The sequence below is a fragment of the Chelonia mydas genome, chromosome 5, assembly GCF_015237465.2.
Source record: "Chelonia mydas isolate rCheMyd1 chromosome 5, rCheMyd1.pri.v2, whole genome shotgun sequence".
NCBI lineage: Eukaryota > Metazoa > Chordata > Testudines > Cheloniidae > Chelonia > Chelonia mydas.
In genome coordinates, this window is record NC_051245.2 from 47,117,635 (window position 1) to 47,144,768 (window position 27,134).

At 41.1% G+C, this 27,134-nt stretch overlaps 1 protein-coding gene across 2 annotated transcripts in view; it reads left to right on the forward strand.

The window, feature by feature from the left end:
* GCNT4 (glucosaminyl (N-acetyl) transferase 4) overlaps positions 1–27,134 on the forward strand; it is a 128,023-nt gene that overhangs the window by 95,758 nt on the left and 5,131 nt on the right. The window contains exon 5 of one of the 2 annotated variants that reach the window (XR_006290961.1): positions 16,850–16,946. The exons of the other annotated variant lie outside the window; for it this stretch is intronic. The gene's annotated coding sequence lies outside the window, so the exon portion shown is untranslated. The remainder of the gene's footprint in view (positions 1–16,849; positions 16,947–27,134) is intronic. 2 annotated transcript variants of the gene reach the window in all.

The following is a 27,134-nucleotide window of genomic DNA, read 5'->3' on the forward strand; positions in this document are numbered from 1 at the left end:
ACAGGTTGGCCACCCCGTTCTATTAGATGGACCACTTGTTCTATGTTTCTCTGTGAAAATTGCCACAACATTACCACAAAAGAGAGAGAAATTCAAGAGCATGAAAATTATACAGTGCACAATTAAACGGCCCAAAGACAGTCATTCACACCATAGGCAGCAGGGCAGTGTCTGCATTGTGGAACCACACAGCATTCCATATACCTTACAGTACAAATCAGGTATTCAGTTCTTGCTAGGTGTATCATGCCATTTCAGTGGTATTCTCTACCTTCTGTTCCAAAACCAGTGTTCAATGTTACTGTCTGCTGTTAAATGGTGTTCAACCCAGATATGTCTTCAGTTCAGTGGTAGGCGAATTGACTCTGTCATATAGTCTCTAAGCACTTTGCAAGTTTAGTCTAGTCTTATCGGATTCTTACCACTGTAGTATCTGAGCACCTTCCAAAAGTGCATTAAGCAATATGATTAGTATTTATCATGTGTGAGTCTTTCTCTCTCCCCTTTTTTCTTCCAAGAAGAAATTTATGTGAGGTTAATTTAATTTTATGTCTCCTATGCTATGTGTATGGAACAAAGTAATTACTTAGCAATTACAGAGCACCTTCAAAAGATACTAGCTTGTTTATTTTCAGGGATTTGCTCTACTGTATTAAACTGGAGACACAGCAACTTTAGGCCTTGTTAGTGGCCTGTATTGCACAGTCCAACTTCCACTTTAAACATCTGAAGAAGAGATGCACACATGCTAAAATATTCAGGTTTCAAAACTTGTTTCTCAACACACTCAATATTTTATCCATCCTGTCATGTTATTGCCACTGTTTCATGTTCAGCACTGCAAAATGTATCCAATACAGACTGCAGTAAATATTAAAACATCTGTAGTGTTTATGATGACACTACTCCTACATGCCAGCTGTATAAATTTATTGTATGCAGCATTGTTGTAGCCATGTTGGTCCCAGGATATTAGAGGAACAAGATAGGGTGAGGTAATATCTTTTATTGGACTAACTTCTGTTGGTGAGAGAGACATGCTTTCGAGCTATACAGAGCTCGTCTTCACGTCTGGGAAAGGTACCAACACTAGGCATAAGTGGGCTAAGCACTTGCTTTGGGCCCTGAGCAGATCAAGGGGGGCCTCCATTTGCTTTTTTAGTAGGTGTTGCATGGGCTGGGGGGGATGGGGAAATATTCCTGTGTAGGGCCTCTAATGGGCTAGCACTGCCTCTAGACGTGGGAAACCCCTGCTCAATTCTGTCAGAGGGTAGCACTGGTCCTTGAAGAGGGAAGAAGCCCATGCAACTACTACTGGTTAGCTGACCCCAACTTGGGCAGCCGAGGCCTGAATTGGGCCCTGGATCAGGAGGAAATGGGTAAAACCTGCTATGTATTTTTTGTAGAACTGGGAGAATGATTGTATTACGTGGCTTCTAGGGAATCACTGTACTGGTGCAGATGAATAAATTATGCCCAGAAGTAAGACCACAGTCGTGCTGAGCCACCCTCCCTGGTGGATAAAGAGTGCATGGTAGACTGAAGAATAGATTAAAACAATGAACCCAGAAATAAAAGGAATGGAGATCCTCAGGATCCCTTTGGGATGTGATGCGTGAGATGGAGCAGAGACAGAGCTCCTAAAGCACTACATTTAGATGCCAAAGGTGGAGAGGTTGATATTGTAGCGGTATTGGCTTAAATAACTTGGGAATGAAGGAGAGGTCAGCTCTCCCTTCTGAAATTAAAAGAAGCTCCCTGTCTTGGATAAGCCATGGTTCCCTGCAGCTCCCCCTCCTCCTCCTCAGCTGGTGCAGGGAGAGCTCCCTCTCCTGTTTTAGTCTATTTTATCCATTGATTGCAGCAGATGCCAGCAGAAAAGTGACTCAGAATTATACTACAGCATCTAGTCAAACAGGAAATAATTTAGATAGAACACAATGATTCTGGGGCAGAATTGTACTTAAATTGGCCTGGTACACTCAGGTCACTCCTATAGCCTCTCGCTGGCATGGCAGATTTTTGCCTTTGCAATCTCTACCCAGTAGACTTTTAGCCTCTGGGTGCCAGGTGTGGCAGAAGCTATGGTAGACCCTGGGGTGAATCCTCAGCTGGCTAGTGGCTAAACGATCACATGATCTAAAGCATCGGACATCTGATCCAGATTTATGAGCGCAATGAACAGAAACTAAAAAAAAATGTTCCAAAGCATAACCGCTACCCTTGGAAAACATATTGAACAAGCAATGTTTTGTATTTATATGTGGAAACATGACCCATCAGTTTACTGATTAAATGCCATGTAGACTATTTAATTTCTGTAGTAAATATTTAATTTGCTCTATCTTAACTATAGAAGCTATTTAATTTCTATATTTAGCATCTTCCTCCCTTCACCACTACCCAGACGTTGCTGTAGATTTTGCATGCAAGTTGAATTTCCATCTTGATCTTCTACCACTGTGTTACATTATTGAGTAATGCACATAGCAAAGAAATAAATTAGTGCAATGGAGAGGGAACAGATTTTTCATGTTTAAAAATAATGAAGTTAGATGAGATTGTAATATGAGAGAAGGAATACAAAGACACCTCAATACTGAAAAAGGGATACAAAGGATATGACAGGGAGGAAGCATGAGCAGGAGAGCATGAGAGGGGAGCGCTCCTGCCTCATACTGAGAAAGAGGGACGATCAGCAAGTTATCTCAAGTGCCTATACACAAATGCAAGAAGCCTGGGAAACAAGCAGGGAGAACTGGAAGTCCTGGCACAGTCAAGAAATTATGATGTGATTGGAATAACAGAGACTTGGTGGGATAACTTACAAGACTGCTCCAACCCCTCAGACAGAGACAAACACCTACAAGATCTCTATCAAGCGTTCTTACAACTGCAGTACCCAACTGCTGAAGTGAAGAAACAGATTGACAGAGCCAGAAGAGTACCCAGAAGTTACCTACTACAGGACAGGCCCAACAAAGAAAATAACAGAATGCCACTAGCCATCACCTTCAGCCCCCAACTAAAACCTCTCTACTGCATCATCAAAGATCTACAACCTATCCTGAAGGACGACCCATCACTCTCGCAGATCTTGGGAGACAGGCCAGTCCTTGCTTACAGACAGCCCCCCAACCTGAAGCAAATACTCACCAGCAACCACACACCACACAACAGAACCACTAACCCAGGAACCTATCCTTGCAACAAAGCCCGTTGCCAACTGTGTCCATATATCTATTCAGGGGACACCATCATAGGGCCTAATCACATCATCCACACTATCAGAGGCTCGTTCACCTGCGCATCTACCAATGTGATATATGCCATCATGTGCCAGCAATGCCTCTCTGCCATGTACATTGGCCAAACTGGACAGTCTCTACGTAAAAGAATAAATGGACACAAATCAGACGTCAAGAATTATAACATTCAAAAACCAGTCGGAGAACAGGTCAATCTCTCTGGTCACTCGATTACAGACCTAAAAGTGGCAATTCTTCAACAAAAAAACTTCAAAAACAGACTCCAGTGAGAGACTGCTGAATTGGAATTAATTTGCAAACTGGATACAATTAACTTAGGCTTGAATAAAGACTGGGAGTGGATGGGTCATTACACAAAGTAAAACTATTTCCCCATGTTTATCCCCCCCCCCCAACTGTTTCTCAGATGTTCTTGTCAACTGCTGGAAATGGCCCACCTTGATTATCACTACAAAAGGTTTTTTTTCTCTCCTGCTGGTAATAGCTCACCTTACCTGATCATTCTCGTTACAGTGTGTATGGTAACACCCATTGTTTCATGTTCTCTGTGTATATAAATCTCCCCACTGTATTTTCCACTGAATGCATCCGATGAAGTGAGCTTTAGCTCACGAAAGCTTATGCTCAAATAAATTTGTTAGTCTCTAAGGTGCCACAAGTACTCCTTTTCTTTTTGCAGATAGAGAGTAAGACGGCTGCTACTCTGAAACCTGTCACAAGACTGGAGTGCTGTCATGGATGGATATAAACTGTTCAGGAAGGACAGGCAGGGCTGAAAAGGTGGGGGAGTTGCATTGTATGTAAGAGAGCAGTATGACTGCTCAGGGCTCCAGTATGAACCTGCAGAAAAACCTGAGAGTCTTTAGATTAAGTTTAGAAGTGTGAGCAACAAGGATGATGTAGTGGTGGGAGTCTGCTATAGACCACCGGACCAGGGGGATGAGGTGGACGAGGCTTTCTTCCGGCAACAAATGGAAGTTACTAGATCGCACGCCTTGGTTCTCATGGGAGACTTCAATCACCCTGATATCTGCTGGGAGAGCAATACAGCGGTGCACAGACAATCCAGGAAGTTTTTGGAAAATGTAGGGGACAATTTCCTGGTGCAAGTGCTGGAGGAACCAACTAGGGGCAGAGCTCTTCTTGACCTGCTGCTCACAAACCGGGAAGAATTAGTAGGGGAAGCAAAAGTGGATGGGAACCTGGGAGGCAGTGACCATGAGCTGGTTGAGTTCAGGATCCTGACACAAGGAAGAAAGGAGAGCAGCAGAATACGGACCCTGGACTTCAGAAAAGCAGACTTTGACTCCCTCAGGGAACTGATGGGCAGGATCCCCTGGGAAAATAACATGAGGTGGAAAGGAGTCCAGGAGAGCTGGCTGTATTTTAAAGAATCCTTATTGGGGTTACAGGGACAAACCATCCCGATGTGTAGAAAGAATAGTAAATATGGCAGGCGACCAGCTTGGCTTAACAGTGAAATCCTTGCTGATCTTAAACACAAAAAAGAAGCTTACAAGAAGTGGAAGATTGGACAAATAACCAGAGAAGATTATAAAGATATTGCTCGGGCATGCAGGAGTGAAATCAGGAAGGCCAAATCACACCTGGAGTTGCAGCTAGCAAGAGATGTTAAGAGTAACAAGAAGGGTTTCTCCAGGTATGTTAGCAACAAGAAGAAAGTCCAGGAAAGTGCGGTTCCCTTACTGAATGAGGGAGTCAGCCTAGTGACAGAGGATGTGGAAAAAGCTAATGTACTCATTGCTTTTTTTGCCTCTGTCTTCACAAACAAGGTCAGCTCCCAGACTACTGCACTGGGCAGCACATCATGGGGAGGAGGTGATCAGTCCTCTGTGGAGAAAGAAGTGGTTTGGGACTATTTAGAAAAGCTGGACGAGCACAAGTCTATGGGGCTGGGTGTGCTGCATCCGAGAATGCTAAAGGAGTTGGCGGGTGTGATTGCAGAGCCATTGGCCATTATCTTTGAAAACTCATGGCGGTCGGGGGAGGTCCTGGATGTCTGGAAAAAGGCTAATGTAGTGCCCATCTTTAAAAAAGGGAAGAAGGAGGATCCTGGGAACTACAGGCCAGTCAGCCTCACCTCAGTCTCTGGAAAAATCATGGAGCAGGTCCTCAAGGAATCGGTTCTGAAGCACTTAGAGGAGAGGAAAGTGATCCGGAACAGTCAGCATGGATTCACCAAGGGCAAGTCATGCCTGACTAATCTAAATGCCTTCTATGAAGAGATAACTGGCTTTGTGGATGGGGGGAAAGCAGTGAACATGTTGTTCCTTGACTTTAGCAAAGCTTTTGACACTGTCTCCCACAGTATTCTTGCCAGCAAGTTAAGAAGTATGGGCTGCATGGATGGACTATAAGGTGGATAGAAAGCTGGCTAGACTGTCGGGCTGAATGGGTAGTGATCAATGGCTCCATGTCTAGTTGGCAGCCGGTATCAAGCGGAGTGCCCCCAGGGTCGGTCCTCGGGCTGGTTTTGTTCAATATCTTCATTAATGATCTGGAGGATGGCATAGATTGCACCCTCAGCAAGTTTGCCGATGACACTAAATTGGGAGAAGAGGTAGATATGCCGGAAGGTAGGGATAGGATACAGAGGGCCCTAGACAAATTGGAGGATTGGGCCAAAATAAATCTGGTGAGGTTCAACAAGGACAAGTGTAGAGTCCTGCACTTAGGACGGAAGAATCCCATGCACCGCTACAGACTAGGGACTGAATGGCTAGGCAGCAGTTCTGCAGAAAAGGACCTTGGGGTTACAATGGATGAGAAGCGGGATGTAAGTCAACAGTGTGCCCTTGTTGCCAGGAAGGCCAATGACACTTTGGGCTGTATAAGTAGGGGCATTGCCAGCAGATCGAGGGACGTGATCGTTCCCCTCTATTCGACATTGGTGAGGCCTCATCTGGAGTTCTGTGTCCAGTTTTGGGTCCCATACTACAAGAAGGATGTGAAAAAATTGGAAAGCATCCAGCGGAGGGCAACAAAAATGATTAGGGGACTGGAACACATGACTTATGAGGAGAGGCTGAGGGAACTGGGATTGTTTAGTCTGCAGAAGAGAAGAATGAGAGGGGATTTGGTAGCTGCTTTCAACTAAGGGGGTTCCAAAGAGGATGGATCTAGACTGTTCTCAGTGATAACAGATGAGAGAATGAGGAGTAATGGTCTCAAGTTGCAGTGGCGGAGGTGTAGATTGGATATTAGGAAAAACTTTTTCACTAGGAGGGTGGTGAAGCACTGGAATGCGTTACCTTGGGAGGTGGTGGAATCTCCTTCCTTAGAAGTTTTTAAGGTCAGGCTTGACAAAGCCCTGGCTGGGATGATTTAGTGGGGGATTGGTCCTGCTTTGAGCAGGGAGTTGGACTAGATGACCTCCTGAGGTCCCTTCCAACCCTGATAGTCTATGATTCTATGATTGATTGTATGGTCTCTCCACTTCAGGTCTCCTCACTGCATTAAAAAAAAAAGAGGGAAAAACACAGTAGTGTGCAATCAAAATAGAAATGAGAAGCCAAAGGACTGCAGAGAAGATGTTTTTGTGCTCTGAAGAGAAACAGATTAGTTTAAATATTACCCAGAGGGTTATGGAAATCTCCCTGAACTAATCACCACTGCTGGCTGTCCATCCTGTGTTTTTTTCAGTTTCACAGTAAATCTATTTCAGTACATCCCCTTTAATGCTCTACCTAGAAATTGATATCAGGAAACACAGCCCCAGCCTGACCTTTCAAACAACAAGCCTTATTGGTAGGTTGATAAAGAGAATTACTGACATGCTGGTAATCATTTTAGTAACAGTAGGAAGGAAGGGCAATGGTTAGAGCAGGGAAGAGGAAATCAGGGTCCTTCTAGGGCCTGAGCCATAGCCTTTTAAACTTAATGGAAGTTTCTGACTTCAACGGGCTTTGAATTATGTCTTTTGCTCTTTGTTTCTTCAATTTCTCTGCCATCACTAGGATGTCTAAAAGCTCTTCTTGAAAATGGGTGATAATTAAATAGGCTCCTGGACACATTCAGCATGACTGCTTCGCTCAACTTGAGCAGAGTAAACCTCAAAAGCAACATTGCACTTAGACTGATGCAAAGGCTCATAGGCCTTGACCGCAGGCCCACAGGCAGAACTCAGGCCACAACTGCCACCTAGCAGCTCACCCCAATAACTAGGGACGGGTCCAGTGAAGGCCTAGCTTGCAGAGGACCCTGCCACCAAAGCTCCAGATTGGGGGAAACATCCAGCCCACAATTGGCTAAGGAGTACTATATCAACCAAGAAGTAATAGCAGGAAGTTTTCTGAGCAACTAGAGGACTCAACGGCTGGCTGTGATGATCTCAGATGGATATCTGACACGTGCTCCCCTACCTGCTCCTGGTTCTTGTCTTCCCCTCCCAGATTTCTGTCTATTCTCCATTCCAGCTTTTGTGTCTTACTCCAGGCCCCTGCTTCTCCGCCTTATCCCTTACTTTGTCTCTAGCTCTGACCCCTGGCCTGGTACTTGACTCTGGCTCTGCCCTTTGGCTTGACACCTGATGCTGCCTTTGGTTATGACCTTCTTCTCTGGCTCCTTCTCTGACCACTAGGCCCGATAGCCTATGCCCCAGTCATTGCAGCCAGTTTGAAAGGGAATGGGAAATAACAATTATTTCAAAATATGTAACAGATTTACCCCAGTCTATGGCTTGGTATCCATTTGATAGGGATGGCCATCCATGTTCAAGAAAGATGTGTTCAAACTGGAACAAATGGAGAGAAGGGCTATTAGGATGATCATGGGAATAGAAAGCCTGTCTTATGAGAGGAGTCTAAAAGAGCTTAGCTTATGTAGCCTAGCAAAACAACAGGGGGGAGGGATAGCTCAGTGGTTTGAGCATTGGCCTGCTAAACCCAGAGTTGTGAGTTCAATCCTTGAGGGGCCGATTTGGGGCAAAAATTGGGGATTGGTCCTGCTTTGAGTAGGGGGTTGGACTAGATGACCTCCTGAGGTCCCTTCCAATCCTGATATTCTATGATTCTATGAATGGCTGAGAGGGGATATGATCACTTTCTACAAATACTTTGGGGGAAAAACACCAGGGAGGGAGAAGAGCTATTTAAGCTAAAGGACAGTGTTGGCACAAGAACAGATAGTATAAACTAGCCATGAATAAATTCAGGCTGGAAATTAGAAGAAGGTTTCAAACTATCAGAGGAGTTAGGTTCTAGATCAGCTTACCAAAGGGAGCAAACAACCTAACTAGCTTTAAGATAAGTTTATGAACAGGATTATACTATGGGGTTGCCTTCCATAGCAACAGACCAAACTACCTTTCCTTAATGCATAAATAATTTCCTCTTTGTCACTTGGATGCCCTTACATGACTCAACACAGTCATTTTTTATATGCGAACCATCTTACTTTACTATTTTTTTCTAATCTTACTTGAACTGCATTCAGGGTAAAACAAAGAGAAAAAGTCCATGGAAATGGTTGAATACCGAAAGTTGCATCAAATCATAATAAGAAAAGGGAAATAATTACGTTTTTTGAAGTATCCATTAATGACTAGTTTTGTCTGGTTCCTTTTTACAATTTATATTTCACATAGAAATTAAAGTTTCCAAGTAATGAACTTTCTGTCACATCCCTATTAAACTTCACAAATCTAATTAGTAAATGCTGATAATATTTTGGGGAACATAGGTTGAATTTGGGAAACACTTGGGTATGTCTATAGTCCCAAGTGGTAATCAGTTGATTTACCATTTTAGCAAAGTCACAGGCTATTTATATATGTACCCTCATAGATTATAGAAGCTTTGCTCTGTGTTGTGTTTTCAGTAGGTTAAGGGAGAGTCAGCTTTCATATTGTCACATCTGTAAAGCGACTTTGTTTGTACAGTCAGTAGATTTAGGACAAGGGTGTTTTTTAACCACAAAAGACATTGTAGTTTGTACTCTTAAGTCATTGCTAGAGAATTGGCTTTAAGTTTAGTTTCCAATATGTTTAATAAAGGCTTAAACACTGAGTCACCTGTTAAAACGGAAGGTATGAAACTATTCATTATTGCCCAAAATTGGCATACAGTATATGGTGGCGGCTCCATTAACTATGTAGGAATGAGGGTGACAAACATCTTTAGAGCATCTTAAAGGTAGATCTTGATTTGTTTTGTTCAAAACTGGAGGTAAATTAATTCTGAGCTGTTCAAAGTTCAGTAGTGTTAGGCCCTGGGAAAAGATTTCCAGTGGATTTGGCACCCCGTCTTTTAAGTTATCATCTTCCTGTCCTGGAGGAAATGCTGCTGGTGTACATATTCGGGAAGATGCACAGAATTTTGGCCCAGATTACTTGATTTCCTTTTTCTACATTTGCAGAGTGGTACCTAAGATAGGATGTTGTCTGATCTCCGAGGCAGAAAAGTGTCTTTGCCATAAATCAGGTTGGAAAGAATAAAAAGAGCTCACTCACTATGCTGCGTCAGTGCTTTGCCAAGTAGGGCTGTTCTCAGTTCCTGTAAAATGTAACCTGTTCCAAACATTTAATTGCAGCTGCTCAATAATCTCAGAGTTAAAAAAAGTTACAACTTCTTTTGTTTTCTGTGTTTTGAGCCCAACTAGTTGATTCTTGGTCTCTTTCCATGCCAGGTGAAATTGTTGCTTTTTCTATCAATTAGGTAGAAATACTGGGAGGACTTGTAGGAAGTATAATACTAAGGAAGGACACTCATTTTTATCAAATTCTGCCACCTTTGGAAGGCTTGGTATAATGTGCATAAAAAGGGGTGCAGATTTTACATTATAGTAAAATGTGAGTACCTTTGTGCCCCCAGGTATGTGAATGCCTCAGGGAATCATCAGCATGGAAAATTTAACGTGTCTCACTGGATGGTTGCCTAAGGACATCACCTCTGACTTTGTCATATTTTATTTAAAACAAATATACTGTAGTACTGTAGGTATCTGAGACTTCTTGAAATACCCTAATGGAGTCTCGTGCATTATTGAGTTAAAGTAGGATGTCATCTTTGAAAACAGCAATTTTTTTATGTTCTTCCTCATGGCTTGTGATGCTCTGAATCTCTGAAGAATCTGATAGCTTTTACAAGAGGTTCAATGGCTAGAGCAAACAAAAGAAGTGAGTAAGGAAACTCTTGCTTGGTGCCACTCTTTAAAGAGAGAGTGTCTGATCAGGAGCCATTCAAATAAAGGAATGCACATGGAGAATGGTAGAACAGCTTGACGGAGGTTTTAATTCATGTCCAAAATTAAATGTATTCAGCACTACAAAAATATGGTTCCAAAAAACCCTATCAGAGATAGTTGACTTTGCCTTATATTTTGGATTAATTATACTGGTTGGTATGATACATAATCTTTAAGATTTTTTTTTAAAAATATTTTATCAGAGCTATTGTACAGCTGCACTGCCTTCCTAACAGGAATCGGACAGTGTTTTCCTCTTTAAGGAAGTAGGAGAACATTTGAAATATTGAAGGTACTAGGAGCTCCTGAAAAGACTGAAAGATCTTGCTGCCAAGCCCTGAAAATTAGTCATATGGAGGGTTCCTTATAACATTTTGCATTTTGTCTGTTGACACTTCTGCTTCAAACTCTTTTTTCTATTCTTCTGTAACCTGCAGGATTTTTAAATTCTCCCAGAAATTACATATTTACTTTTTTGTAGGAATTCCTGAGGGGAAATTAAAAAAAATGGTAGAACTTAAAAAGAAAAAAAGTCTGTTCCTAGAGTTGTATTTTTATTGTCTAACATCCTAATTGCAGGCATAATGGCTGAGGCATTACTGAGTTGATATATTTTTTGAAAGCATTTATTTCCAAATATAAAAAAACCAGTTGTTGAGTGCATTGAGAGAGCAGCTTGTGCCCTAAATGTGATGTCAAGTTACAACTATGCAGGAGATTTGCAAAAGCTCCAAAGGATTTAGGAACACAAGTCCCATTTAAAATCAATGGGATGTGGGCCTGTTGTACACTAGTAACTTTTGCTGGCATAGCAATGTTGGTTAAGCATGTTGGATTTTATTGCGGGGGAGGGGTTACAACACTTTTAAACGCAGATGCAGTTATAATGGCAAGAGACTTCTTTTTATTGTATAGTTTCTTTTTGAGAGGAACTGATGTAAGCTATACTGGCAAAAGCACTTTTTTTCCAGTATAAACTGTGTTTACACTAGGAGGACTTGCCAGTTAACAGTGATACCAATATAGCTATAGCAGCAAACCTTTTCCAGACCTTACTTTGCATTCCCAAATCCATTAGACTGTAAAAAAAAAAAACTTCCCCTACATTTTTTCAGCCTGAGTTTGTCTGTCTTTTGTGATCAGTTGTTGTTGATGTGATTTTAGTTTCTTTTGCAAGGTCAAATTCTTTATTGAAAAGGCTATTTTGGTTTGTGTCATATACGTAATGGGTCGTCCCTCTAATGTTTTTCTTAGAGGCTTCCCACAAAGCCTGTGTGGAGGCTACCATTGGGCATTGATCGCCATAGAATGAGTTTGACACTCCTGCTATAGAGTATGTAGAAAGTGGAGACTACTCTCACTCAGACCCATTAAAAGTTAGACTGTCTGATGACTGTTACATGAGACATCCTTATTAATTAACACACAATCAGTGAGATTAAGCAATGTCATATAAATAATAAGAAAAGTAATTATCTGAATATATTTAATGTATCAGATGATACACAGAAAGGAGTCTCAAGACTTTCTCTAAGTTTTGCAATGTTACTGCCTGTGTATTGGAAGTCTAGTGATATGTGGTGTTTTTTCCTTAAAGCCCCAAGCCCTGAAGTTGTGAGACACTGTGAGAATTTCAGCTGTTGGTTTTTTTTAAAAAAATAAGTTTCTAGTCCTCATAATTGTGGAAGGAAGCTTGAACATATAGAATCATAAAATCATAGGACTGGAAAGGACATTGAGAGGTCATCTAATCCAGTCCCCTGTTCTCATGGCAGGAGTATATATTATCTAGACCATCCCTGACAGATTACTTGCTCTTAAAAATCTTCAATGATGGCGATTCCACAATCTCCCTAGGCAATTTATTTCATCCTGACAGTAGGAAGTTTTTCCTAATGTCCAACCTAAACTGCCTTTGCTGCAATTTAAGCCCATTGCTTCTTGTCCTATCCTTAGAGGTTAAGAACAATTTTTCTCCCTCCTCCTTGTAATAACCTTTTATGTACTTGAAAACTGTTATCATGACCCCTCTCAGTCTTCTCTTTTCCAGACTAAACAAACCCAGTGTTTTCAATCTTCCTTCATAGGTCATGTTTTCCAGGCCTTTAATCCTTTTTCTTGCTCTTCTCTGGACTTCCTTCAATTTGTCCACATCTTTCCTGAAATGTGGCACCCAGAACTGGACACAATACACCAGTTGAGGCCTAATCAGTACAGAGAAGAGTGGAAGAATTAATTATCATGTCTTGCTTACAACTCCTGCTAATACATCCCAGAATGATTTTTTTTTTTTTTTTTTGCAACAGTGTTACACTGTTGACTCATATTTAGCTTGTGGTCCACTATGATCCCCAGATCCCTTTCCCCAGTACTCGTTCCTAAGCAGTCATTTCTCATTTTGTACGTGTGCAACTGATTGTTCCGTCCTAAGTGGAGTACTTTGCATTTGTCCTCATTGAATTTCACCCTATTTACTTCAGACCATTTCTCCAGTTTGTCCAGATCATTTTACCTATCCTCCAAAGCAGTTGCAACCCCTCCCAGCTCAGTATTGTCCACAAACTTAAGGCCTGAAAAGGCATGAATACTTAAGGCTTGAAAACCAGAAAGCAAAGAGAGAAAATCCAAAGTTTATTAGTTCTTAAATCTCATGATTTTTAAGCCAATATCTTGATGGGGTGGAGGCTTGACTCACAAATTTTGAATGCTTGGGTTGACGACACATACTACTGTAGTTTGTGTTTGTTCATTGTATCTATCTGAAATATTTTAATAGTCTCTTATTTACCATGCTCTTCATGATAGATCTGCTATCCAGGCCAATTATATATTCACATGATGCAAGGGAAAACGACAAGATCATAGCATTACTATTCCTTTGTCTTACACTATACCTCTTTCCTGGGGACCAGACACATGTTTGTCAACTCTAGTGGGAAACCATAAAAGCTATTGAGTTTCAAGCCAATATCTGATAACAAGAACAGCAATAGATTATTTATTATCTGATGGTTTCAGACCATGTTTGTGGGAGAGTCTTGCTTTCAATTTGGCGTGGATCTCAGTATGCAATTGCAAAGCACATTAGCAAAAGGCCCCATTGTTTAAACATTCATTAAAGGGTAATGAAGCATTGCATCAATTAATGCAAATGTTGGTCAAAGTATGCTTTCAGAAACTCAGATTAAAACCTTTGGAAGAAATTTTGAAGTGGACTGACCCAGTTGCTTACCAGAAGAGGAGAGTTGTACAGAAAATGTGGGTGGAGACTCAACAGCAGCAAAAGTGAAGCTCAGTTTGATAGCATCCCTAGATAAATCTTATGTATAATATATTTGAGTTGCAGTTGTAAAAATGTGGTCTTTTAGTTTCCACTCTGCTGGGAAAAAAAATCAATTGAACTTGTTAAGTGGTCACAAGTTTCTACCAGGAAATTTTTACCACTGGTATTCCCCATAGCTGCAGCATGGGAGTGAATTGAATAGATTGCCTGAAAATATGGCATTTTCTCCAGACACAATTTAAATAGCTATATTTCAAAGTACTCGCAGGTGTGAGTCTCACTTGATACTTTTAACCTCTCTACAATACGAACCAAATTCAACCCTGGTCATGAAGTCAACAGAGTTACACCAGGGACAAATTTGTCCCTATATGTATTTAAAAGTTGATGTTGCACATAAATAGGGATGTGTCATAGAATTAAATATTGGATCATTGTTTTCTATAAGGACCTTTAACAATCATTATTGCATTTTTCATTGTTGTATCATAAATAATTCTTATTTATACTATCTGATCAACTAAATCTGATGGGTAATTCCCCAGTGTAAACTGGGAGACATCTTATTTTCAGACAGATATCACAGCAGATATCACAACACATTTACTTTTGACATCTATTAGTTACATTATAGCTGATTATTATGTATCACAATAGCAGATTACTTGCTGTCCCCTAGTGGCTAGTTCATTTTTAAAGTTCAGTATGTCCATTATGGTTTCTCTCACCCTAACAGAAATTATAAATTGACTTGTCTAAAATTTACATGGGACAAACTATTTTATCTGGGATTAACATTCTCCAGAACATACAGTAGGCACATGATAAAAGCCTTATTAAATTATTAGTAATTGTATCTGTATTGCTTTAAGTAATCGAGAGAATTTCAGAGATTGTACAGCAGCTTTTAACAAAAGTTCATGGCAAATAAGTACAAGAAAATCAAGAAGCAGCTAGAGAGAGCAAGATTTATATCTTCTAAAGCAATTACTGCTGTTTAGATTGTGTGTGAACTTGCTTAATCTGTTACAGAATGGAAATTAAATAATCTTTGAGAGGGCAGAAATGGCGCACAGAAATTCCTGCACTCTTATTCTGATGTGAAAAATAGCTTACTTTATTTAGACAATTGCTGTTTCAAAAGCACACGTACACAACATGGTTGAACAGATAGATGGCAGCATTGCCCAACGTTCTGCTAGGAGACCATAATAACGTCACGAAATGAGATTAAAGCAGTGTTTCTCAAATGTGGCTGCATGTGGCCACCAGAGGCTTTTCTTGTGGCCACAGCTGCCAGGACGGTGACTGGGGGGAGGGGGAGGCAAAGCATTGGCCCCTCCCCTGGCTCTCCAACTAGGGGTTGGGCCCTGCCCCCCTCTTGAGCCACAAACACCAGAGGACCAGACAGCCAGTGTGAGTACCCCACCTTCCTATGGGCAGCGGGTCTCAGGCTTCTGGCTTTAGCCCTGGGATGGCAGGGGGCAAGCTTTGGTGGCCACGTGGTGGCAGGCTCCGGCCACTGGGCTTCAAGCTCTTCACCCCCCTCATCGACTCTGGCCCCTGCTGCCTCCCCCGGCCCCTGACCCATCCACCCCATCATCCCTAGCCCCCAATGCCTCCCTACCCACCTCCCCATCCAAGGCTTAATTTGTCCCCCAGCTTGCCAGGGCTGAGTAAGTCTGTTGTGAAAAATGATATTTGTATGTTTGTTAATATCACTTTTCACTGCTTCCCAGATAGCTAACAAGTCTGCTGTTGTGTAAAGTGATATTAACAAACATACAAATATCACTTTTCACAGAAGAAGACTTACTAGCTAGCAATTCTATTTAAAAAAAACAAACAAAACAAAACAGAAACCAAAAAAGCAAAAGAAACAACAACGACAAGAACATGCAAAACACCTTATTTGTGTTTCTATTCTGTTTAGGTCCAGTAAAGAATAGAAACAACTGTATGTTGTTGTTGTTGTTGAGTCTGCAAAAAAACAACCCTACATAAATAAATTACAATTATTTGGACAGGTATATGTACATATTTATTTGTTTTTCCTAAAGTTAATTAAGTTTTTCGGAAAAATTGTCATAGTGGCCACCAGCAAAAGATGCTGGCTGCACTCTGAGGCCACCAAAATGTTGTTGTGAGAACCCCTGGATTAAAGCAATTTTATGTGGAATCCCTTAAACCATAATTCTGTTTCCAAAACATAGCGGTTGCTCCAGCTCCCATTGTAGTCAATGGCAAAACTCTCAGTGGCAAAGACTTCAATAGACATAGTTTGCTTTGTCTGCAGGGATTTTTGAGGCAAATCTCATGCAAGGTTATTCTATTAGCCTTGGTGACATCACCAGGAAAGAGACTGCTGAATGCAGCTTCCTAATTCGTGTGCTGTAACTGACTGTAGTAGATCACAGAAATTACCTTTGCACCTAGATTTTCTCTACACTATCTGGTTTTGGAATCATTAGAGTTTCATCTGTTAATGAAGAAAAGTGGCTCCTCATTCAAATAAATAATTTTTGTCTTGGAAAAGACTCTGAAGTAGAAATCGTTTCAGCAGCTCTTTTCACCCTGACAATCAAATACCAATAGTTTTGCTTTCACCTATGTTAACTCCAGCAAATCTATATAACTACAAAACAAATAACTGTAGAAGTGTATCTCGTACATTACAATTGGTTACAGGACTCTTGTATAGGATGATGCATTCTTTCTCTAATAGTGTATAAAGTAAGGCACTTAATCTAGATTTGATTCTAGGGGTACAGGGAAAAGGAGTACTTGTGGCACCTTAGAGACTAACAAATTTATTTGAGCATAAGCTTTCGTGAGCTACAGCTCACTTCATCAGATGCTCACGAAAGCTTATGCTCAAATAAATTTGTTAGTCTCTAAGGTGCCATAAGTCCTCCTTTTCTTTTTGCGAATACAGACTAACACGGCTGCTACTCTGAAACCTGTCATTATGTAGGGGTACAGGGTAACCCTCTTGTCTTTGTAACTCTCAAAATGTTTATTTCCTTAAAGTAACAATAAAGGTAGAATATATTCCACTTTGAAAAAGCTTTTTAATTTTTGTCATCCTACGCAGGTCTGCATACAAAATCCTTGAATGTGCACTATGAGTTCAGAGCCTTCAGAGAGCTTCTGGGATATTTATACTTTCTTCACTCAAGATAGTAGTTTAGGTGAGTTAAAATTTGGCATGCAGGTGCTTCCATGAATAGGAAAAGTACACAACGTGTCTGACATTTTCCTGTAAATGCTGATAAAGTAGAACTCAGAGAGCAGCACCCAGGGGAGGCAGTAAGGCCCCTCCCATCCCCTCTGCTGAGATGCGGAAGCTGGGCACATAAGCAAAATTCAGTGTTTTTTTTTTTTCCATAAAGCCACAGATGCCAGCCACATCATTTTGCAAGAATCTCAGCTTTCATTTCTTAAACTAAGTTTCTAGCTTTCATGGTTGTGAAGAAAAGCTTGAAAACGTGGCTCAAATTTATCTTAAAGGCTCAAAACCCAAAAGGGAAATAAGAACTCCCACAGTGTTATTTTAAAATTTCCATGATTTTTATCCACTTGTGATTTTGTAGGGCCTGACTCATGATTTTGGAAGGTTTGGGGCTGGCAATCCTGCCAAACGTAGGTAGTGGGGGTTTGTGATGAACTCCTTTAAACAGAGTGAGATGGAGTATCTTCCTGGGGGGAGGAGGGTGCAAAGAAAGGAGGATGTTTTAGGTAGGCAAGGGTTGTGAAAGAATGTAACTGGCAGCTCAGCAGAGAGGGGTGGAGGCTGGATTATTATGTGAGTGGAAAGTAGGGGAAATTGTACTGAACTTTTGACATATTACTTTTTTTGTTTGTTTCTGTTTGTCTTGTCTTGCTTTTTACATGGTAAGCATTTCAGAACAGGACTATCTTCTAGTCTGTGTGTCAAGTGCCTACCACAAGGAGGCACCAGCTCCAGCTGGGGTCTTTAGGTGCTGCCAGAATACAAACAGGAACTAATAATTCTATTCAAAAGGAGTGGGGGACTGTGATGGGGTGTTCTCCCCACACCAGCCCTGAAAGGGTTAAGAAAGCTGAGAAAGGGCCAATTAGTGTGATAGGCTGCCCACCAGGGGATTAGGCTGGAGAAGCAACTCCTGATTGGAAGATGAAGGTTAGCTGAGCAGGTGTGAGCTGGGCTAGTGTACAGCCAGGAAGCTGGCAACAGAAGGGATGCATTGAGTAAGTCTGCAGACACCCTCTGTAATGCACAGAGAGAGTCCAAGGAAAGGAGTAGAACCTCTAGGAGCCTGTCCCTGAGGGAAGGAGGTACCAAGAAGGGTGGAGAAGAGGCCCTGTGGGAGGCAGAGTAGGAAGCAGCCCAGGGAGAGAACAGTAAGGTTGGGGATTGAGCAGACTTTGGTTGAATGTTGTAGGGTCCCTGGCCTGGAACCTGGAGCAGTGGGCAGGCCTGAATTCCCCTACCCAGCACTGCTAGAGTGGCATAGCCTGGACAGCAGCTCCAGTGAGGCTCTGTACCCCAGAAGGGGAAACCACATAATGACCTGGCCAGCAGGCCAAGTCATGCAGAGGACCTGCCGCTCCTGGAGTGAGAAAAGGGCTTCAGAGAGAAAGGACAGTGAGTTGAGAGCCTGCAAGGTGAGTCGTTGGATGTGGAAGAGAGCTAATACCCAGAACAGCCAGGAAGAGGTACCGCCTCTGGTGAATGAGTGTCCCATGACATCTTGGGGTTTCATTCCTTCCCGCTCTAATGTCCGGAGAGTGGCTGGCTACAGGCTCCCTCACTGCAGCTATTTCTGTTGCTGCTTCCTGGCTTTTTACTAGTTCAGCTCACGCTTGCTCAGCTGAGCTTCATCTTCCAATCAGGAGTTGCTTTTCCAGCCTAATCTTCTCATGTGTGGCCTATCACACTAAGTGACCCTTTCTCAGCTTCCTTAACCCTTTCAGGGCTGGTGTGGGGTGAACATCCCATCATGGGGACATTTAATTTACTCTACTAAATGAAGGTTTAGTTAACAGGAGGACTTCTTAATGGACATAGGAGGAAACAACCTAAATGCAGAGAATGGGGATTGTTTGCAAAATATTTAAATATCTCCATCCCATAGACACATGGATTTTCTGTATATATCCAATATGTATCATCACACACTATATTACTGTGTTAGAAGTCTAGGCTGGAATTTTCAAGAACCTAAATTCCATTGAAGTTCAATGGAATTTGTGCCTCAACCTCCCTTAGGTGCCTCTGAAAATCCCACCCCTAGTAATTATTGCCCGCAAACAGATATGCTAGCCTTGACCTGCAGCAACAGGAGAAGTAATTATTAATTATTATTTCTGATTGCAGTAGCTTCCAAAACTCCTGTCAGAATTGGGTCTCTATTAGGCTAGCTGTTGCACAAACAGATAGGCAGACAGTCTTTGCTCTGAAGAGTGTAGAGTACTTTTGTAGGGATGCAGTGGCTGATGCTAGTCTTTCTCTTTGCAGTATTGGAGCCCTAGAATTTGCATATGAATATAACACATGTAATATTTAATGGATGCCTGTTCTGGTGATTTTTTTAGTATACTTCCCCTTCCTTGGATCAGTTCTTTAGTGTACACAATAGTTTATTTTTGAGCTCCAAAAGGGAGAATGACAAGGCATGAATGCAATTACTTCCATCTGCTTGCCACATTAATAATAATGAACAAACTCATTTGTTATTGGATTTTCCCCTAACAGTACAGAAAAAGAAAAGCTCCACTCATTTGTCTACTGCTCTGTTGTGGATATGGGGCCAAATATAGTCTTTATTTTTAAATCAGTGGATTTACTCCAGGGATTAATCTGGTACATTGAGTATATCACATAAAACAGTAATTCATTTTATTTGCACAGTCCCACATGGTGCATTAAAAGAATATCAGAATCTAATAACAGATGCCTCCATATTCTTTTTTCGGTAAGACTTCGACATAGCAGTGAAACAAGTTTTTGTAATACCGAATCACAGTGCAGTTAATATAATCATAATGCAATTTTATGATCTTCTGCCTCGCTCCATCTACTAGCTGACTCCGCCAACCAGAGCGGCATTCTGCATTTTTTTCCCCAGTCATCCACAGAGATTCGAAAGGATACTAAATCATCTTTGCAATCATCCTGAAATCTATGCAGCGGTCTGCCTCTCTTTCTAGACCCTTTGTGAACTACAGAATACAGCACACTCTTTGGGATCCTGTAATCCGGCATTCCAGTATTGCCTAAAAATGCCCATAAGGTAAATATCTGCCCCATTTTACAGATGGGAGATCTGACTCTCAAAGAGATTAGTGATTTACCCAGGATCAATCAGCAAGTGTCAGAACCAGGATTAGATGCTGGAAAAATTGAGACCGATTCCCTAAATCTGATCCTTTGGTTACACAGAAAGTGGTGGTAGTGGTGCAGTCAGAGGTCCTCTTTGTCCCTCATTTCTGAGTTTTTTCTGAGAGACCACAGGTCTGTGCATGTGGAGGGGGTCAGAACCAGGTATTATGTACTTTTTACATGATAAGGCTACTGGGAATCCACCGAGTACCTTCTGACTTCACCCAGCATCTCCTAGAATAAGCTCAGCGGGATTGGACCCTTTTAAGCAAAAACAATTCACAAGCTTTATATTTAAAAATCAATTATGTGTTTGAACATCTTAATTAAGATTGGTTATAAAATTTGAAGTTATCAGATCACAGAAGGAGAAGCCAGTTTCCCTATCATAAATTTGACCTTTAAAAAACTGCAAACAGTTTTAAAGCAGCACCATCTAGAGGAAAGAAAGATAATTACTTCCCCTCATAATGCAGCTTTAAAGTTATAGCCATACACTTCATATACATTTTCTTTCCCAACCCTATTCCCACTAAAGTCAGTGGTAAAGTATACAAATCTCCTAAACAGATAAGTATAAAATGTTGCTCCATTAAGATTAGCAGGTGTCCATTTAAAAGCACTCCGTTTTAAAAATATTTAAATTTGGTGCACAGAAATTGTATTTATTCATTCAGCACATGCTTTCTTTCATGAAGTTAGTGCTATGTTATGTTTTACCCTTTGGGACACAGGGAGTTAATTCTTTCAGCAGCAATATTCCTTTACCAGGTATTCATTTTATGTAATAATACTGTACATATATTCATTAGGTTTTCAGAATGTAAAATATTAATGCCAGTCATGTCATTTATACCCTGAAAACTGATTGTTGCTGCCATGTGGGGCAAATTCTACTTCATCTCACCTTACCATAATTGTGGAAGGCCCTGAACACAGCTGTTGTTGCTGTCAGTGAAGTTCCATTGCATAGCGGGTGACGGTCAGTCAAAACTGAGGGAACTCCTTGCAAAGGGTACATATCCTCTGTGTACCATGCAGCTTTGTTCTGGGCTCCCTGCATCCTAGTACACAGGAAAGCTTTTTGCAGAGGGGAAGCAGCCCCCGAAAGGGGCCAATGGATCTGTATCTTCTTTACCCCAGCCCTCGCACAAAGGGGTAACACCACAGAGATGGGGCTACTATATCCACACGAGGCTGCAGTAGCAGCCATAGAGCAGCTCCCTTTCTGAACTCCTCCTCCACTCTAATGCCTGTGAACATTTCAAATGTCCTATGTAAATTTAAGCATGGTAGAATCAAAACAATGGAAGCCCCACTCACAAACAGGAGGATCCCAAGGAAAGGGTAAAACATCATGAGGTCATCCTGCCTCTTGAAACAAAGTCATTGAATTATGGAAGACATAAGCAAAAATAGAAGCCATCCTTGGTATCCATCACTAGACTGATGCAAGGGAACAGAGCTTGTGCAAGCTGAGAAAGGGGAGTCTTTCAACCAAGGGGGCGTCAAAGTCTCTGGAAACTGAATGTAGGTGAGAAACCTGCTTAGGCCAAGATTTTCCACCTTGGAATCCAGGGGAATCCAGTGCCTTATACTTCTGTGGAAGGTCCTGACTGAGGGGAAGTCAGCCATGGCTGGGAAGAAGGAAGATTGGTGAGAGAAACATTCTTGAACAAAACCTGTAATTTGCTAGATTAAGTTTTAGATGCATGTTTTCACTTTGATTTGCTTTTAATCCTTTCTAACTTTATTCCTTTTACTTGGCATCACTTAACTTATGTCCTATGGTTTAATTTTTTTTTTTAACTACAAACAAATTCAGTGGGGTGTATTTACCCCAGTTAAGTTAATACTCTGTGATGTGCTTTTGTGTCTTCAGCTCAACAAATGAAACTTATTATTTCTCTGAACTGTCTAGGAGAGGGCTGGACACTATAGCAAGCACAGTTTTGGAAAAATTCAGGTCTGAGAGTGCATTGGGGACATACCAGTTGTAATCAAGGTTGGTGGAAGCCAGAACGGTCGTGTGGGGCTGTAGGCCGGCTGCTGGGGTCAGAGCTGCTGAACTAAGCCTGCCTGGCACACAGACACTTCAGAGTGTGACCTGTACGCTTGTGAGCTGGTTGTGAGCTACAGCATTGTAAGGCAGCCAGGGTTACAGGGCAAGTGGTGATACAACCCCTCATTGGTCTGGATTGCCTCCTGAACTGCATAACAAATGCCTCACAATCAGGAATGGATTTTATCCTCCATAGTACCTGGTGAGGTAGGGAAGTACTCTTTATTCTCACTTTACAGATAGAGAGCTGAGTAACAGTGACTTGCCCAAGGTTACACAGGAAGTCTGTAGCAGAGCTGGGAATTGGATCCCACTTTTCTAACTCCCTAGCCACTAACCATCCTTTCTCTCAATGTAAAAGTCATTTCAGAAAACAACTGTGGTAACCTGAAGTACTGATCTATTCGGAAACAACACAAGGAGGTTTTCTGTAGCACTCTTGAAAAATGAGTCATCAAAGTCCCAGGCCAAGAGGGACCACTGTGATCATCTCATCTGACCTCCTGTATAACAGACTCTAGAACTTCCCCAAAATAATTCCTACAGCAGGTCTTTTAGAGAAACATCTAACCTTGATATTACAAATTGCTAGTGATGGAGAATCCACCACAACCCTTGGTAAATACCCTCACTATTAAAAATGTACACATTATTTCCAGTCTGACTTTTGTTGAGCTTTAGCTTCCAGTTGCTGGATCATGTTATACCTTTCTCTGCCAGACTGAAGAGCCCATTATCAAATATTTGTTCTGTATGGAGGTACTTATAGCCAGTAATTATGTCACCTCTTAACCTTCTCTGTTAAGCTAAACAGATTGAGCTCTTTGAGGCTGTCACTATAAGGCATGGTTTCTAATCCTTTAATCATTCTTGTGGCTTTTTCTGAACCCTCTTCAATTTAGCAACATCCTTCTTAAACACTTCTTAAAATATTCTAGCAGTGGTTGCACCAGTGCCAAATAACCTCTTTACTCCTTGTCATAAATATAAAGGGAAGGGTAAACACCTTTAAAATCCCTCCTGACCAGAGGAAAAACCCTTTCACCTGTAAAGGGTTAAGAAGCTAAAATAACCTCGCTGGCACCTGACCACAATGACCAATGAGGAGACAAGATACTTTCAAAGCTGGAGGGGGAGAGAAACAAAGGGTCTGTGTCTGTCTGTGTGGTGCTTTTGCCGGGGACAGAACAGGAATGGAGTCTTAGAACTTAGTAAGTAATCTAGTTAGATATGCGTTAGATTATGATTTCCTTAAATGGCTGAGAAAGTAAGCTGTGCTGACTGGAATGGATATTCCTGTTTTTGTGTCTTTTTGTAACTTAAGGTTTTGCCTAGAGGGATTCTCTATGTTTTGAATCTAATTACCCTGTAAGGTATTTACCATCCTGATTTTACAGAGGTGATTCTTTTTTACTTTTTCTTTTATTAAAATTCTTCTTTTAAGAAACTGAATGCTTTTTTCATTGTTCTTAAGATCCAAGGGTTTGGGTCGGTGGTCACCTATGCAAATTGGTGAGGATTTTTATCAAACCTTCCCCAGGAAGGGGGGTGCAAGGTTTTGGTGAGGATTTTGGAGGGGAAAGACGTTTCCAAACGGGCTCTTTCCTAATAAAATAAACCCGGTTAGACATTTGGTGGTGGCAGCGAAAGTCCAAGGGCAAAAGGTAAAATAGTTTGTACCTTGGGGAAGTTTTAACCTAAGCTGGTAAAAGTAAGCTTAGGAGGTTTTCGTGCAGGTCCCCACATCTGTACCCTAGAGTTCAGAGTGGGGAAGGAACCTTGACGCTCCTATTCAAGGTTCCCCTGTTTATCCATCCAAGAATCGCATTAGTCCTTTTGGCCACAGCATAGCACTGGGAACTCATGTTCAGCTGATTATATGTCACAACTCCCAAAACAATTTCAGAGTTGCTTCTTTCGAGGGATAGGGTCCCCGATCCTGTAATTATGGCCTACGTTATTTGATGTAACAGGCAGGATGCACCCTTCAGTTTTGGATAGAAAACCCCACTGATCTCAAAATCTTTGCTTCCCTCCTGTAAACTGAACAACAGCTGGACAGACTGGCTGTCCATCCAGTAAGCCCTTCTTTTGGTAACACTAAGATCAGTTGGAAAACAGGCACAAACTTTAACTGTCTCTCTCTGGGCATGTACACTGCAATTAAAAACCCACAGCTGGACCATGCCAACTGACTTAGGCTTGTGGGGCTCGGACTAAGGGCTGTTTAATTGTGATGTGGCTGTTCAGGCTTATGTGCAGCCCAGGGTCTGAGACCCTCACAGGGTCCCACCTGCGAGCCTGATGGCTTGGGCCACCACAGGTTTTTATTGCAGTGTAGACATACCCTTTCAGTCCATGAACAGAGAAGCCTACCTGCATTACGAGAAAAGACTACAGTCGTTGTTACGTCTTGAACTGAAGAATCTACCTATTTCTTGAAAGCCCAGCCAAACATGAACGGTCAAGAGCAATACTGGAATCAACAAAAACTACTTGTTTGTTTAAATATAGTTTATCTGCAGAATCTGGGCCTTAATTTCCAATTTTGGTGTTCGTTTTTGATTGTCACTGTCAGTCCATAAATACTAAATGGGATAAACTTATCTTACCTTAAATGGAACCATGTTTGGACAAAAAAGTTTCTTCTCATGGTAGAAGAATAGAATTAAGCAAGGTTAATGCTTTGTAATCATGCCTGAATAACTATATGTATTACATTTGTTAAATTTGCTTATTAGTTTTGATAAATATTGAGCATCCCAAGTTAGACTTCAGACATTCAGTTCTTGTTGTTTCCTGTCATGGAACTATTTGTATTACTTTCCATAACTTGCTTTTGTTTTTGAATTGTATTTTGGTTAATAAAACTGGTAAGTACAGAGGAAGTCTTGAGTCTTTAGATTGAGTAACATGAATTTCAGATGAACTCTTGACAAAAACGTTTGGTCAAATTAAAATGTTAGCGATTGCATCTCACACCTGTATACTTCACAAACTTATTGACGAAGTTATCTCTATAATAAAAATGGCTGTTTCTGCTTTTAGAATTACGCTGCTGGCAATCTTTTTTAAAAAGTCCCTTTATAGATCTCCTGTCCCTTTCTAACTGGGATACTGTAATCCCAGTAGACAGTCCTAATTTCAGTTTGGATAACTACATGTTGCCTATCTAAATTCTCCCTGCAATTTCAAATGGGTATGGTGGTATTCTTTTCCTGTCCTAAACTTCTCTGTGTGTTTCATTGCCTGATCTGTGAGGCTACAGGTTATAGGGTAACCTGGACCCTATTGTTCATCAGCACAAACAGAGTTCTATAGAAATGCAGTGTCGGAACAGAAGCAGCTATTCTCCAAATTTATTTTAGGTACACAGAGGGGTGTTGTAGGGTGGGAGATTGCAAATGGGACTAACAAGCAGTGTCTTACTTATACTGAAACTGGGACAACAGCATTTTTGTTTCAGTATAATTGCCTGGGGCAAAATGAGGACATTCTTCCAGATCACTCTAGGGCCTCTTCAAAGTGCTCAGATACTATGATGATTAATATGCCATAACTGCACAGATAGATCTGTGCATATAGTTGGGTCTATGATTATTCTGCATAAATAATTGCAAAAGTTCTGTAGTGTTATTTAGCCTTACTTGACTTGTCTCAAGTAGTCAGAAAACTGAATTTTTGTTCCACTGGAAATTGACATTCAGAATCTTTTTCATTCTGAATTGGAACCAAAAGCCAAACTCTTACAATTTTTGTTCCACAGGAAATTTTGTTTTGGGTTATTTAAATATTTAGTTTTGGTGTCAAATCAGTGTTTCAAAGCAAAGCATTTTTATCTTATAGATAACTATTGAAATATTAAATATAAAATATAAATAAATATCCTAATATAACTTGTCAAAAAATAAGCAAAATGGTGGTGTCTAAACAAATTCACCTTATTGAAATAAACATTTCAATATTATTGAAATAGTCTAAACAATTAATTTCAAAAAAAATTCCACTCAAAAAATGTCTGAATCAACACCTTCCTGTTTAGATTTCAATTAAACTGTGTTTTCCAATGGAAAACATGTTCTACCAGAAGTTTTTTCAACTATCTCTACTCTGAAATATGACACTGGGTGGGGGGTGGGTGTTTTTGCTTTGGATCCTGCTTGCTGGCATCTGTCTACAGAACTATTCTTCTGACTAAGCAACTGACTATTTTGTAATACTTTTTTTTTTAATATGGGCATATTTTGGAGTTGCATATAAATTCCCTCCTTCTCTTACGTGCTTTGTCAATCCTAACATGAAATGAAAAATCATATGCAGAAATATATTCAACTGTTATTGTGAAAGAACTTAAATTGGGTCACCTGGAATAAATTTTAAAGACAGTGCACTGACCTTGTATACAGAAATACCACTATTACGTCACAGAATCAGGTCTTCTGCTTACCATATACTTAAAAATAGCATAATTAATATAGAATCATAGAATATCAGAGTTGGAAGGGACCTCTGGAGGTCATCTAGTCCAACCCCCTGCCCAGAGCAGGACCAATCCCCAACTAAATCATCCCAGCCAGGGCTTTGTCAAGCCTGACCTTAAAAACTTCTAAGGAAGGGGATTCCACCACCTCCCTAGGTAACGCATTCCAGTGTTTCACCTCCCTCCTAGTGAAAAAGTTTTTCCTAATATCCAACCTCAATCTCCCCCACTGCAACTTGAGACCGTTACTCCTTGTCCTGTCATCTGCTATCACTGAGAATAGTCTAGATCCATCCTCTTTGGATCCACCTTTCAGGTAGTTAAAAGCAGCTATCAAATCCCCCCTCATTCTTCTCTTCTGTAGACTAAACAATCCCAGTTCCCTCATAAGTCATGTGTTCCAGCCCCCTAATCATTTTTGTTGCCCTTCGCTGGACTCTCTCCAATTTTTCCACATCTTTCTTGTAGTGTGG